The 14191-nt window shown below is 37.9% G+C and overlaps 1 long non-coding RNA gene across 1 annotated transcript; it reads left to right on the top strand.

The window, feature by feature from the left end:
- The first annotated feature begins 2737 nt into the window (after positions 1 to 2737).
- LOC131107602 (uncharacterized) lies at positions 2738 to 9674 on the top strand. The gene is made up of 3 exons (XR_013629220.1): positions 2738 to 3027; positions 8484 to 8569; positions 8853 to 9674. It is a non-coding gene; the product is annotated as an uncharacterized LOC131107602 (long non-coding RNA).
- Positions 9675 to 14191: the final 4517 nt, after the last annotated feature.

Raw genomic sequence — 14191 nt, 5'->3', positions numbered from 1 at the left:
TCCCAGGGCACATATAGACAAACAACCATTCACACTCACATTCATACCTATGGACAATTTGGAGTGGCTAATTAACCTAGCATGTTTTTGGAATGTGGGAGGAAACCGGAGTACCCGGGGAAAACCCACACAGAAATGTGGAGCCCGAGCATGGAATTGAACCCTAGTCTTTTTGCTGTGTGGCCTGCGCAGTAACCACTCATGCAGCCCTGAATTAAATCTAGTCACATTTATTGCAAATGTTGCTCTGAAATTTGAGGAGAATGTCAACATCAAAAGAGCAGCAGAGTTGTCTTTGGGGCGAGAGGCGGGGTCCACCCTGGACTGGTGGGCAGCCAATCACAGGGCACATATAGACAAACAACCATTCACACTCACATTCATACCTATGGACAATTTGGAGTCGCTAATTAACCTAGCATGTTTTTGGAATGTGGGAGGAAACCGGAGTAAAACCGGAGAAAACCGAGGGAGAACATGCAAACTCCACACAGAGATAGCCGAGGGTGGAATCAAACTCAGGTCTTCTACCTGTGTGGCTGGTGTGCTAACCACACGACCACCGTGCAGCCATGTAGGAAAACCATGTCAATAAAATGAAAGCTCAAATCTCCTATTTCCTGTTTTTAGCTTTCATATTTATTGATAAGTGCGCTCCGTGTACACATAAAGGAATTGAACCCACTCACAGTTGTCATGAGGAGGTTGTCCTACCTTAAACCCTAAATTAAACTTAACATGACCCCTAGTACGACCTACACCTACTGGTAATCCTTATCTTAATCCAACCCCAAACACAAACCTTGAACTGTCACCGTCTGTCCTTACTTGTTGGTATATTTGATATGGTGCCATGGTGACACACACAAGACACCGAACAGACCCTACAGGGCCAAGAAAGTGGACATTAATAGGCGGAGAAAGAGAAGGTGACCTTGCCTGGAGCAGTTTGTCACATGACACATCCGTGTGACCGGGTGCCAACATCTTCTCACTTTGGATTCATACGAGGGTCTTTGCACACGTAGCATAGATGTTAGCATCATTTCCTGACCTGTCATTGGTCAGGACGCCTGTCACGTCCACGGATGGAGACCATTGTCCCGACCCGTCTCACATGTCTCTCTCTCTATCTCTCTCGCTTCTGCCGCTTAACCCGTAGATCTGCTTAGCCGGCCAGACGAGGGAACAAAACATGAGGCAGGAAGACGGTCTGGCTTCAGGACGATAACCGTGCTTCCTGCGTGGGTGCGAGTCAGACGCAAAAAAGTCAATTCGGAGGGAATAAAAGGAACCAATCAATGCCACCACAGAGGGCATTCTTTGCTGCCCGATTGATTTCATTTCACAGACTTCCTGCTGGACACACGCAGATTTCCCTCAGCAGCAGACTTTTTCATTCTTTTGATTTTACCGACTAAAATGAACAAAAATGAATAAATTTTAATGTCAACTTTATTAAATGGCGCCTCTTGGTCATGGTTAGCTACATGGGGACGTTATAGCCATGGAAATTGCATTTTGTGCAGACCTGCCAACATGTACACGTTTTGTGTACTCAACATTGAGTTTGACTCTTTCTGAATATAATAATATAATAATAGCTGCTTCGCTAAAAACTTTTAAAATAACTTATCTGGAAATTATATATAATAATAATATAATAATATAATAATAGCTGCTTGGCTAAATTTTTTTTAAATAATTACTCTGGAAATTAAATATAATAATAGTAATCTAATAATATAATAATAGCTGCTTCAGTAAAAACTTTAAAAATAATTTCTCCGGAAATGTTATATAATAATGTAATAATGTAATAATGTAATAATGTAATAATGTAATAATGTAATAATATAATAATATAATAATATTATAATATTGTAATATTATAATATAATCATATAATAATATAATTATATAACAACATAATAATATAATAATATAATAATATAATAATATAATAATATAATAATATAATAATATAATAATATAATAATATAATAATATAATAATATAATAATATGATAATAGCTGCTTTGCTAAAAACGTTTAAAATAATTTCACTGGAAATTATATATAATAATAGTAATATAATAATATAATATAATATATATATATATTTCTATAATTTTCTATAATTTTCTATAATTTTCTATAGTAATATAATAATATAATAATTGCTGCTTTGCTAAAAACTTTTAAAATAATTTATCTGGAAATTACATGTAATATAATAATATAATAATATAATAATATAATAATATAATAATATAATAATATAATAATATAATAATATAATAATATAATAATATAATAATATAATAATATAATAATATAATAATATAATAATATAATAATATAATAACAGTCTCTGGAAGCACGGCAATACACGCCTCTGGATGACGTATAGGTCGGACGTATGCGACTTGACCGTTCATACTGCATTTGCATTGCATACATATTGGATTTATATCCACAAAAATCGGACTAATTAGCCGCCGCCTGACCAACGATCACATTGCGAGTCAGAAAAACAGACGCTGAACGGGTAGACCAAGGAAAACATGACGACAGAAACATTGTGAAGGTATCACTATCTACTCTACATAGAAAACTTCCCATCAGACGTACAATGGCGCCAATAGAAGATGTAAACAACTCATTACCAAAAATAATAAGAAGGCCGTAAAAAAAAAGTACAGAGATGAGCTTTAAAAAAAAGTCTGACAGAAAAGTACAAACTTTGGAGGGAACTCCATGTACGGCAGTAAAGCAAACAGGTCTAAGGAGACCAAGATTGGAGTCCCCTCCTCGGTATGAACCTCCCACCCCTTCCCAGAATCTGAGCTTGCTGCTCCGCATTTCATGTTTTCATTAGGAATTCTGGCCGCAACCACGTCGGGGGGGGGGACAGCTCGCAAAGCAAAGTCGGAGAAAGGAAGGATTTTTCACCGAATACCATGACCCGCCCTTCTACCGCCGCTGTCGGACTGCTCATCCTCTTGATTGGCTACACTGTGGCAGGTAAGGGATGCCATCGGATGGGGGGGGGGGGCTCAATCATTTAGGGTACATGTGTCGGAGGGTGTACAGCAGAACATATGGTCCACATTCATGGCAGCTCTAGTTACAGTTCATCTCATTTACTGCTAGCAGAAAACTTTCTTTCCTCTACTGTCTTCATTCCGAGCAGATGTTGTAGTTTTATGATACTTCACAATACTCCGTGTTGCAAAATGGTGACTACATACTGCAAGAAATGTCAGCTGAATAAATCATAACAAAACAAATCTTCTGGACAATGAAGAAGGCAAATAGACGGTGTAGACATTGAAAGGGTGAACAAAAATACATTTCTGGGTATCACAATCGATGAAAATATGAGCTGGAAACCTCATATTACAAATATACAACATAAGGTGGCCAGAAATATTTCAGTATTTAACAAAGCAAAATTTCACTCCACACTCTTTATTGCTCTCTGGTTCTACCATATCTTACTTATTGTGTGGAAATATGGGTTAATAACTATAAAAGCAATCTTCACTCGCTAAATGTACTGCAAAAAAGGCCAGTAAGGATAATTCATAATGCCGCCTACAGAGAACATACTAACTCCTTATTTCTAAAATCACAAATACTTCAACTTGCTGATATAGTTCATCTTCAAACAGCTAAAATAATGCATAAGGCTAAAAATAACCAATTAGCTAAAAATGTCATCTAATACTTCTCTACAAGAGAGGAGAAATATGATCTCAGGGAAGAAGTACATTTGAAACACTTCTATGCTAGGACTACGTTAAAAAGCCATAGCATTTCAGTATGTGGAATCAAACTATGGAACTATGGTGCATTATTAAAAAAAACAAAAAACACGAAAAAAAACCTTAAACTGTATTGTGGAAAGCAGGAAGTGAACAAATGTAACAGTTACTGATTGTAAAAGTACCAGATGGAGGGGTATAGTCATTTGGTATGTGACAAAAATGAAAATAAAAATAATATGACAAAAAAATAATAATTTAAAAATAATTTCAAAATAATTTAAAAATAATTTGAAAATAATTTAAAAATAATTTAACATTAATTTAAAAATAATTTAAAAATAATTAAAACATATTTTAAAAATAATTAAAAATTAAAAAAAAAAAAAACTATATTAGGAAAGCAGGAAGTGAACAAATGTAACACTTACTGATTGTAAAAGTACCAGATGGAGGGGTAGGATTTAATAAGCTTTGCTTCTTCCTACTCCTTTTGGACATGTGGAACTGGGAACTGATTATGGGATGCACTCAATTGTAATCTGATGCATGTTCAAATGAAATAAAACCATTACCATTACCATTACCATTACCATTACCATTACCATTACCATTACCATTACCATTACCATTACCATAACCATAACCATTACCATTACCATTACGTTTTAGGTCTGCAAGCATAGACAGAAGCCGGGTGGGGTACAGTACTTAAGTACATACAGTATGTACCTGTACATTATGATATGCGTGTACTCCATGCAGGGAAAACTAGCTGGCTGCAGATGACAGATTGACAGCCAGTTGTAAATGTCGTAGAAGTTGTGTTGCATAATTAAAACCGATGATGCATGTACAAAAAGTATCTGAAGTTGAAAGAGTGAATAAGTATCTATCAAGATTGGTATCGTTCATGATAACGAGGCAGCGACTAATTATATATCTCTGGAGACCAAATTGGATCCTCCAGAAGAAATGAAATCATATCTCAAGCCATCGTTCAAAGAATATCCTTCTATTTCTTTGTCTTATTCAAAGAGAAAAGTAGAGCGAGAATAAGAATGAAGAACTACAAATTGCACTTTCTTGGAATTTGCTCGTTTTACTTTTTCATTTCCATGTATAATAAAGTATTACTTTGTATTAGAGCTACTTCATATTCCTGATATACTACATATGTACATGCTGTAACATGTAATAGTTGCAGTAACTGGTTGTATTTTGATGATTTACCAGTGCTGATGAGTGGTTAGCGTGCAGGCCACACAGCTAAGAGACACAAGTTCGATTCCACCCTCAGCCATCTTTTTTTTTGCATGTTCTCCCCGTGCATGCGTGGGTTTTCTCCGGGTACTCCGGTTTCCTCCCACATTCCAAAAACATGCTAGGTTAATTGGTGACTCCAAATTGAGTGTGAATGGTTGTTTGTCTATATGTGCCCTGTGATTGGCTGGCGACCGTGAGGATAAGAAAGTAGAGAGTAGAAAATGAATGAATGAAAACACTACCAAAATGTATTTGATATTGATACAAATGCTTATGCTAGATTCCGCAATAACAACAACAACAACAGCAACACTTAGAATGTCCACTTTCCTTGGGATGGCTGTATCTTCCAGCAAACGACGTGTGCACCAGAAAAACGAAAAAATGCAAACGAGCATCTTGTTGAGTCTTTATAGCGAAATGGAGCGCTAACGATCCGATATTCCTATTAGCGATGTGTCACGTTGGTCTGCAAGATAAAAATAGTTTTTCATGTTAGGTGTAATAATAATAATAATACAGCTATAGCTTAGATAATATACAACTCAGATACAACTCAAATGCCCGTGGGCCACAAGTTTGAGTCCCCTGGTTGTGGTAAGATCAGGAAACCTCCCCATCTCTCATTGAGCGTTCTGGACATTCTTTACTTGGGACATAATCCAAGGCTAATATCGAAATATTCCTTATTAAACACATTTAAATGACAACTGTCTTAAGCTAATGATTCTGCAGTCAAGAAAACGTTTTTCCCGTCAGAAAAAAATTTACTCTTTTGAGAACAAATAAATACAAAAACAATGTATTTTTCTTCAATGAAACAGTGGAGCTTCAGTTTGTGCAGGGGCGTCAAACGGCAGATGACTGTGATGATTTTATATATATGACTATTTTATACTGTACATGTACACGAGTTGTCCAAACATTTTCCCTGCCGAGGGAAATAATTTGGGTTGAACGTTTGGGTGGTCGTCACATACACAAACATGCTAGCTTAGCAGCCATGTTACATCCACAGTCGCGCTCATTCACCTTTGTCCTCTGGTGGAGCCACAGAATTAGATCATCACGTCTCAGTTTGTTTTTCCCGTGGCTGCTAGCCTGGAAGTGTTGTGTTTGGGTCTCGGAAGAGCGCTGACGGCAAAAAAAAACAAATCTTCATCCTGCCGTGATGCAAGCAACAGGCAACATAAACAAGAATAAATGCACCCTCCCTGAGTGGAGACCCAGCCGGCTGAGGATGGAACAGCTATTGTACAACGACTGAGTACTCATAAGTACATTTTACTTTTCGCTCGGAATACTCAGTTGGTGAGAAGTTGATGGTGAATATCAGCATGTCGCCGTCTGGCCTTTTCATTCCATGTGTGCAGGGAAGCCGCAGACATGCGGATGTTGTGGTTTGGGGGGGCTTGGGGTAGCTTGGAGGCTCCCGCTACGAGCTAATTCGCCCATACGTAGGTTAGGGTAGAAATATTCATGGACTGGTCAATTCTGAGCTCTGAATTTGGGTTCAATTCCCACATCACAATAGTGGACCGATGCAGCATCCGCATCACTGTACACATGCCAGCAATCCGGAATGGAGATATCCCAGATAGCCTTAAGAGGAAACTCATTTTGGCCACTTGTGATCTTGTCCTCTCCATGACGACCGATGACTACAGTTGAGGGTCGGAAATCTTGGATTTTAAGACTATTCTATTTTTTGAGGAAAAACCTTGAGTCATTCCCTTCACAGTCTTCTCTCCAGCAATCTGGAATAGACTTTTCCAGGGATGTGGTTCCCCAATTGGTGGGACACACCCTTCTTGATAAGGGGAACAAAATGCTGAGGTTCTCAGGTTCTCGACTTCCTTGCAATGTTGGAGATACGCGTCAATCAAGTCAGTCCCTCGGCATCCATGAAGTAGGAATCTTTGGAAAATTCAGAGCTCTGCCTTTGGGTTCAGCCCTTGTCCTCTCCATGACGACCGATGACTACAGTTGAGGGTCGGAAATCTTGGATTTTAAGACTATTCTATTTTTTGAGGAAAAACCTTCAGTCATTCCCTTCACAGTCTTCTCTTCAGTAATCTGGAATAGACTTTTCCAAGGATGTGATTCCCCAATTGGTGGGACACACCCTTCTTGATAAGGGGAACAAAATGCTGAGGTTCTCAGGTTCCCGACTTCCTTGCAATGTTGGAGATACGCGTCAATCAAGTCAGTCCCTCGGCATCCATGAAGTAGGAATCTTTGGAAAATTCAGAGCTCTGCCTTTGGGTTCAGCCCTTGTCCTCTCCATGACGACCGATGACTACAGTTGAGGGTCGGAAATCTTGGATTTTAAGACTATTCTATTTTTTGAGGAAAAACCTTCAGTCATTCCCTTCACAGTCTTCTCTTCAGTAATCTGGAATAGACTTTTCCAAGGATGTGATTCCCCAATTGGTGGGACACACCCTTCTTGATAAGGGGAACAAAATGCTGAGGTTCTCAGGTTCCCGACTTCCTTGCAATGTTGGAGATACGCGTCAATCAAGTCAGTCCCTCGGCATCCATGAAGTAGGAATCTTTGGAAAATTCACAGCTCTGCCTTTGGGTTCAGCCCTTGTCCTCTCCATGAAGACCGATGACCATAGGTGAGGGTCGGAAATCTTGGATTTTAAGACTATTCTATTTTTTGAGGAAAAACCTTCAGTCATTCCCTTCACAGTCTTCTCTCCAGTAATCTGGAATAGACTTTTCCAGGGATGTGATTCCCCAATTGGTGGGACACACCTTTCTTGATAAGGGGAACAAAATGCTGAGGTTCTCAGGTTCTCGACTTCCTTGCAATGTTGGAGATACGCGTCAATCAAGTCAGTCCCTCGGCATCCATAAAGTAGGAATCTTTGGAAAATTCAGACCTCTGCCTTTGGGTTCAGCTACCACATAACCATGGTGGACCGATGCCAGCAATCCGCTCCATGTGGAGGAGCAGCGGTATTCCCAGTTCCTCTCAGGGAACAGAGATATCCCAGACAGCCTTGGGAGGAAACTCTTTTTGGCCACTTGTGATCTTGTCCTTCCCAAGATGACCGATGACCATAGGTGAGGGTCGGAAATCTTGGATTTTAAGACTATTCTATTTTTAGAGGAAAAACCAGTCATTCCCTTCACATGCTTCTCTCCAGTAATCTGGAATAGACTTTTCCAGGGATGTTGACGATGTGGTTCCCCAATTGGTGGTACACACCCTTCTTGATAAGGGGGACAAATGCTGAAGTTCTCAAGTTCCTGACTTCCTGGCAATGTTGGAGATATGCGTCAACCAAGTCCGTCCCTCGGAATCCATAAAGTAGGAATCTTTGGAACTTCCAGGGACATTGTAGGGTTGACCGGTTTGGAGTAAAGTTTCCATGGTGGAAAAACGCCTCGACTGTTTCCATCCACTCATATGTCCACTTTTTGTTAACCTTTCAGAATCCGAGCGGACACCTCGTTCGGTTTCTTCAAGTGCATGTCAGGAACATGCGAGTCTTCACAGTCGCCTGGATGTGGTGGAAAAGGTGGAGTAACAATTCCGTTGTTTAAGATGTCGTATAAAGCGTCTCTATTCTTCTTCAGAATCCAGTTTCCATACTTAGGTCACTAATTGGTGCCAGTGGGCTAAAATAAAAATATTCTTATACGTCATATGACCTTCCCTTACAAAATGCTTTGGGCAAGTCTATTATTCATACGGTAAAAAGATTGTATTATTCATGACTGATGACTCCATTATTCATACTGGAGCTTATTAATGTATTATTTAGTTCCTAAGTACACAAACATAGTCTCTGTATTTTGCAGGAAGTGGAGGACACTGTTGGCAAATTGGAAGCTGAGCTGGATGCGCTCCTGAAGGACATCCAAGACCCAAAGTGGCGCCCTCTGCTGGACAAGACAGGAACTCCCGTAGACATCCTGGAGGACCCAGCTAGTGTCCGGTCTTAAATCTTAAATAAAAATTCAGAAGCTTTTGACCTTAGAAGAGTTAAAAGTTTCACGCTTGTATACTCATCTGGCATTAAGGAGTTAAACGACTCAAACAACTTCAAGACTGAGTTTTATTCCTGTATGAAAGCATAAAAGCAGCATGTTTTGAACACACAAGCAGTTCCATAAAGTCTACAGTACGATGCTTTTCACTAAACCCTTCACGGTGGGATGGTATGGAAGAAAGGAGTCACGTGACTTGCATGTCTTCACCTCCATTTTAACAGGACAAAAACGACACTTTTGCATACTCGAAGGAAAGGGAATCGACCCGGAATAGAAGGCATGCTTTTGCTGGTCAAATACGAGCACACGGCCTTGGAGAAACACTTTAGAGCATCCCATACATGAACACATCAAATGGACAAGGTCAACAAGGTCATCAAGGTCAGCAAGCAATGTCAAATGAAGAGTTATCAAATAATAGCAAGCTACAAATTCAAATCTAAATCAGTTATTAGTTAGGCGTACGGTATACTGGTGCGCATGAACGTGGGCAATACTTTATTCCAGTAAGTCAATGAGCCTTGATACTTCAATAAAACAACAATATGTACTACGTATACTATAGTTAAATTACCATAACAGTGTTTCTCTAATAGCCAACATTAAGGCCATTATAATATCAGTGGAATATTTATGTTATTTATGTTGAAAAAGTTATATTAAGGCAGTGCTTCTCAAAAGGCAGGGAGTACTTTCAATGTTACAGCAGCCCTGCCAACGTGTACACATTTATTGTACTCGACATTGAGAACCCCCTCATTAAGGTCCAAAAATTACTGGAATAAAAGCATAATTTGTTACGAGAAGAAAATGAAAATGAAATGAAAGAAACAGCAGCAGTTTTATGAAAATAAAGTCAAAATATTAATAGAAAAAAATCATATTCTAACACAAAAATGTGAGTAATGTCATAATTTTATGTGGAAAAATAAATGTTTTAATTTTATATTTTAATTTTAATTTACATTTAAGTAGCATGAAGTTAAAATGTTAAAAAATATGTTTTTTAAAACTTGCAATATGAACAAAATAAAGTTTTATTTTTGGAAAAATTTGGTTGGGGAAAATATTGTGGGAATAAAGTCATAATGTTATGACAATTTACAAAATGGAAAAAATAAACAAGTCATATTCAAATGAGAAAACAGTTGCAATTTTGTGAGAACAATGTTTAAGTTGTAATATTATGAGAAACAAAATAAAATTGTGTTAGCACTAGCATCAATGTTAACATCGCAGCTTGGGCGACCTATATACTATGCTAATTTCTGGCAACCCGATTAGCAGTGTAACAACTTTTCAATGTTAGAGCAGCCCTGCCAACGTGTACACATTTATTGTACTCAACATTGAGAACCCCTGCATTAAGGAAGTAAGGTCCAAATATTACTGGAATAAAAGCATAATATATTACTAGAAGAAAATTGAAATGAAATGAAAGAAACAGCTACAGTTTTATGAGAATAAAGTCAAAATATTAATAGAAAAAAAGTCAAATTCTAACACGAAAATGTGAGTAATGTCATAATTTTATGTGAAAAAATAATATCATTTACGCAGCATAAAGTTAAAATAAAGTTAAAATATAAAATATATATATAAAATAGTTTTTTTTAACTAATATGAACAAAAGTTTTATTTTTGGAAAAATTAGGCTGGGTTGGGTTATGAGAAACAAATGAAAAAAATAAAATAAAAATTGTATTAGCACTAGCATTGATGTTAACATTGCAGCTTGGGCGACCTAATATGCTAATTTCTGGCACTTTTCCGGGAAACACTATTACCCGATTAGCATTATAACAACTTTTATAGGTCAGAAAAGTGTAAAAAGCATAATAGGTCTCCTTTATACTTAAATACTCGGTCATGTTTATACCAAAATATTATGCTATAATGTAGTTACATCTTCCTCCCTGGGCTCGTAGTGGGAGCCCCGCAGCAAACTATGCAAATATGAATGCTATATTAACATTAGAATGATCATAAACCACCTACAGGATGCCCGAAGGTAATTCATTTCATACAACAATATCATGCCGTTTACGTAATACCAGATTTATATAACGTTCATAGAGAATCCCACACTGCATGAACAGTGAAATATGATATCATCGGCAGCTTGTTCATGCACCAATCAAGCTTATACTGGAAATGTTACACATGCAAACAAAGAAGATGATTGAAACATGAAATGAAAGTGATTTGGAAGATGCTACCTTTTCAGGAATTCTTTCCATCCAAACATGTTAAATACATAATTCAACATTCCGGATAACATAACAACAGTTTATCGTATCTTTCAGTACGATAATTTGATTTGTTTTGCTGCAAGTTAAGGTTGACAAAAAACAAATAAAAGTACAGTGGTAAAAAAACATAAGTAAATACGTGTTTAACAATATTAGAGCCCTCCAGACATGAAATAACACCCCTATAGTCACTTTTACACTTGTATTACCCAATATAGTAGATATAAGAGAAAAAAAAGCCATTTAAGACACAAGTAAGACTTGTGCCTACACATGCTGTAAATGTGTTCCGGTGTTTGTAAACAGGAAGTGACGTTTGACGGTTCAGAGTGGACTTTTCGCTTGGTGTGGGTTACAGCCTCAACAGTAGGGTTAATCGTAGGGATTATTGTGGTCTGTTGTGAGATCAATCAAACCTGCAATAAAATCCTGTTGTTCCGGCAATCAATTCTGGTGCTTGTGTGTCTCACCCAACATTACAGTCACATTACTGACACCTAGTGACCAGTGTAGAACGTTACATGTCGTTACATTGTCTTTGAATGCGGATGTATTGAATTTGAATACGTTTGACTTATATTTACGCTTGAAAATGCTTCATTTAAGCAAAACAGGCAAATACATATTTCTTAAAAATAGGGCCATTCATATTTCGTTAAAATTATTTTCTTAGCTAAACACATTTTTGAAAAAACAAGGTCGAGGGGAGCCACAAAATCTGACGCGCAAAGTGGTATGTTTAGTAACTAAGGCGGTTAATGTTTACATAATTTTGAAAAAAAACCCTCATAATTTTGGTCCATAAACACAACACTTCCCCCTGGAACTATTTACTCTGTGCCCCTGGCAGGAGAATACACACACATACAGTACAAGAGTACTACATACAGTATGTGCCTGCACAGAGGAAGAATAACGGCATTGATTCGCTAACGTTAACTTCATCCGGTGAACCAAAGAAAAAGTCATCACCATGGTAACCAAGTGGAAATGAACATCTCAAAAAAACTCGAGAAACACCGCCACCAAGATCGGGCACTCTTTTGGTCCGGACTGTTCATCTGTTGCAACCGTAATAAAAATGATGGAGGGGTCATGGATTCGGTGCGCTGTTACAAAGAGATGTTAGAGGAGAAGACGGCTAGCCTGGGATAATATTTTAAGAAAGGCTTGCAAGACGACCACAGGGATAAAAGACAGGGATTCGTTTTCACGTTGTCGAATCTCTTCGGTTTCCACGTATCGGCAATCGTATTTAGACTATTGAATCTATGAGATACACAGAAGAAAATATACATTCACACTTAGAAATGGTTATGCAAATGGTAGAAAAGCTTTGGCATATTTTGCCTACAAGTTGTGCCTGCACACTTGGAGCGAAGAGCAGAATGAAGCCAAACCGAGGACTGACTTCAACTTCACACGCCTCCTCTTTTTTTTTTTTAATTTTTATTTTTTTTTTAGTTTAATGTCTAGTTTGCAGTCCCACATAAAACTGTGGTGAAGTTACGTTACTACAATGTATGCTATTTACATGGTTTTAATACTACCCTAGATATGATGGTGGACCTTTGCTACATGTTTAAAGTGGTACGTTCCACTATCACTAGGCAGGACTAACTCATAAAGACGCTTGAATTACCAACCCAGGAATGAACTCAACGGAATGATCTTGTAGAAGCACAATTATTCCTTCTGGGATTCTTCATGCATCTTAAAGGAAACAAATAGGCCATCTTCCACACTCCTTAAGTAAGACGTGGAGATGTCTTTTTTTCTGTGCATTCTAAAGATATAAAAGCAGATAAAAAAGGAATGTGACCTGCATAATAACCAATAACCAAGCACCCCGGAAAGAAGTTCTGGTGTGCGTAAAATGACCAAAATATGACAAAATACTGTAAGTATTATATTCAGCTGGAGCCTATCCCAGTTGTCATTCATACCTATGGACAATTTGGAGTCGCTAATTAACCTAGCATGTTTTTGGAATGTGGGAGGAAACCGGAGAACCCGGAGAAAACCCACGCATGCACGGGGAGAACATGCAAACTCCACACAGAGATGGCCGAGGGTGGAATTGAACTCGGGTCTCCTAGCTGTGAGGTCTGTGCGCTAACCAAACCACTCGTCCGCCGTGCAGCCCGTAAGTACTACATGGTTGCAGCATGGATCCAAAACCATAAAACCCATTACATGCATTAATGAGTTATCTGTTTTTATCCTTTTTATATCTTTAAAATGCACTGAAAAGAGAAAGAATTATGGATGACGGGCAAAAGTCCAAAAAAAAACTGCAGTTTTCCGAGGAGATACTGCATCTTGATCATTTTACACATACAATGACAGGCCCGGCTAATCTACATCTATTCAGAAACACATAGTGGGCTGGTCTAGTAGACCCGCTAACAAGCTAACAGGTCTTCCAATCAAACGCTTCCTTCACTCGTAGTGCAAACGAAAATAACACAAGTAAGATGAGGAACACACAAAGTAACCGCACTGCAGTGACTATGCAGGAATAGAAATACATGCAAAACAATACTACAGTAATCCCTCGTTTATCATGATCGTTTTACCAACCACGATAAGTAAATTCATGCAAAGTAAGAATCCTTACGTATGAATAGAATTTGTATCCTGGGTTGGGTTCGGGTTGTTGATGCGGGTTAGGACCGCAATAGTGATTATAACAATATTCATTATAACATCATGAATGTGTCTTCTGAAAGCCTTTTTGTTTTATTTTAGTTTTATTTAATTCATTTGTATGCTTGAAAATGCTCAATTTAATTTAGGGGAAAAATACATAACATGAGCTTAAATACGCATACATGTTCATAATAATAAGCTATATTCAACCACAAAACAACATGATTTAATCATTAATATATT

Source organism: Doryrhamphus excisus, linkage group LG10 (genome assembly GCF_037039965.1).
Source record: "Doryrhamphus excisus strain RoL-2023G ecotype Guam linkage group LG10, RoL_Dexc_Guam_v1.1, whole genome shotgun sequence".
Lineage (NCBI taxonomy): Eukaryota > Metazoa > Chordata > Actinopteri > Syngnathiformes > Syngnathidae > Doryrhamphus > Doryrhamphus excisus.
The sequence above is the reverse complement of the archived record's forward strand: the minus strand, read 5'-3'. Positions and strand labels throughout refer to the sequence as shown.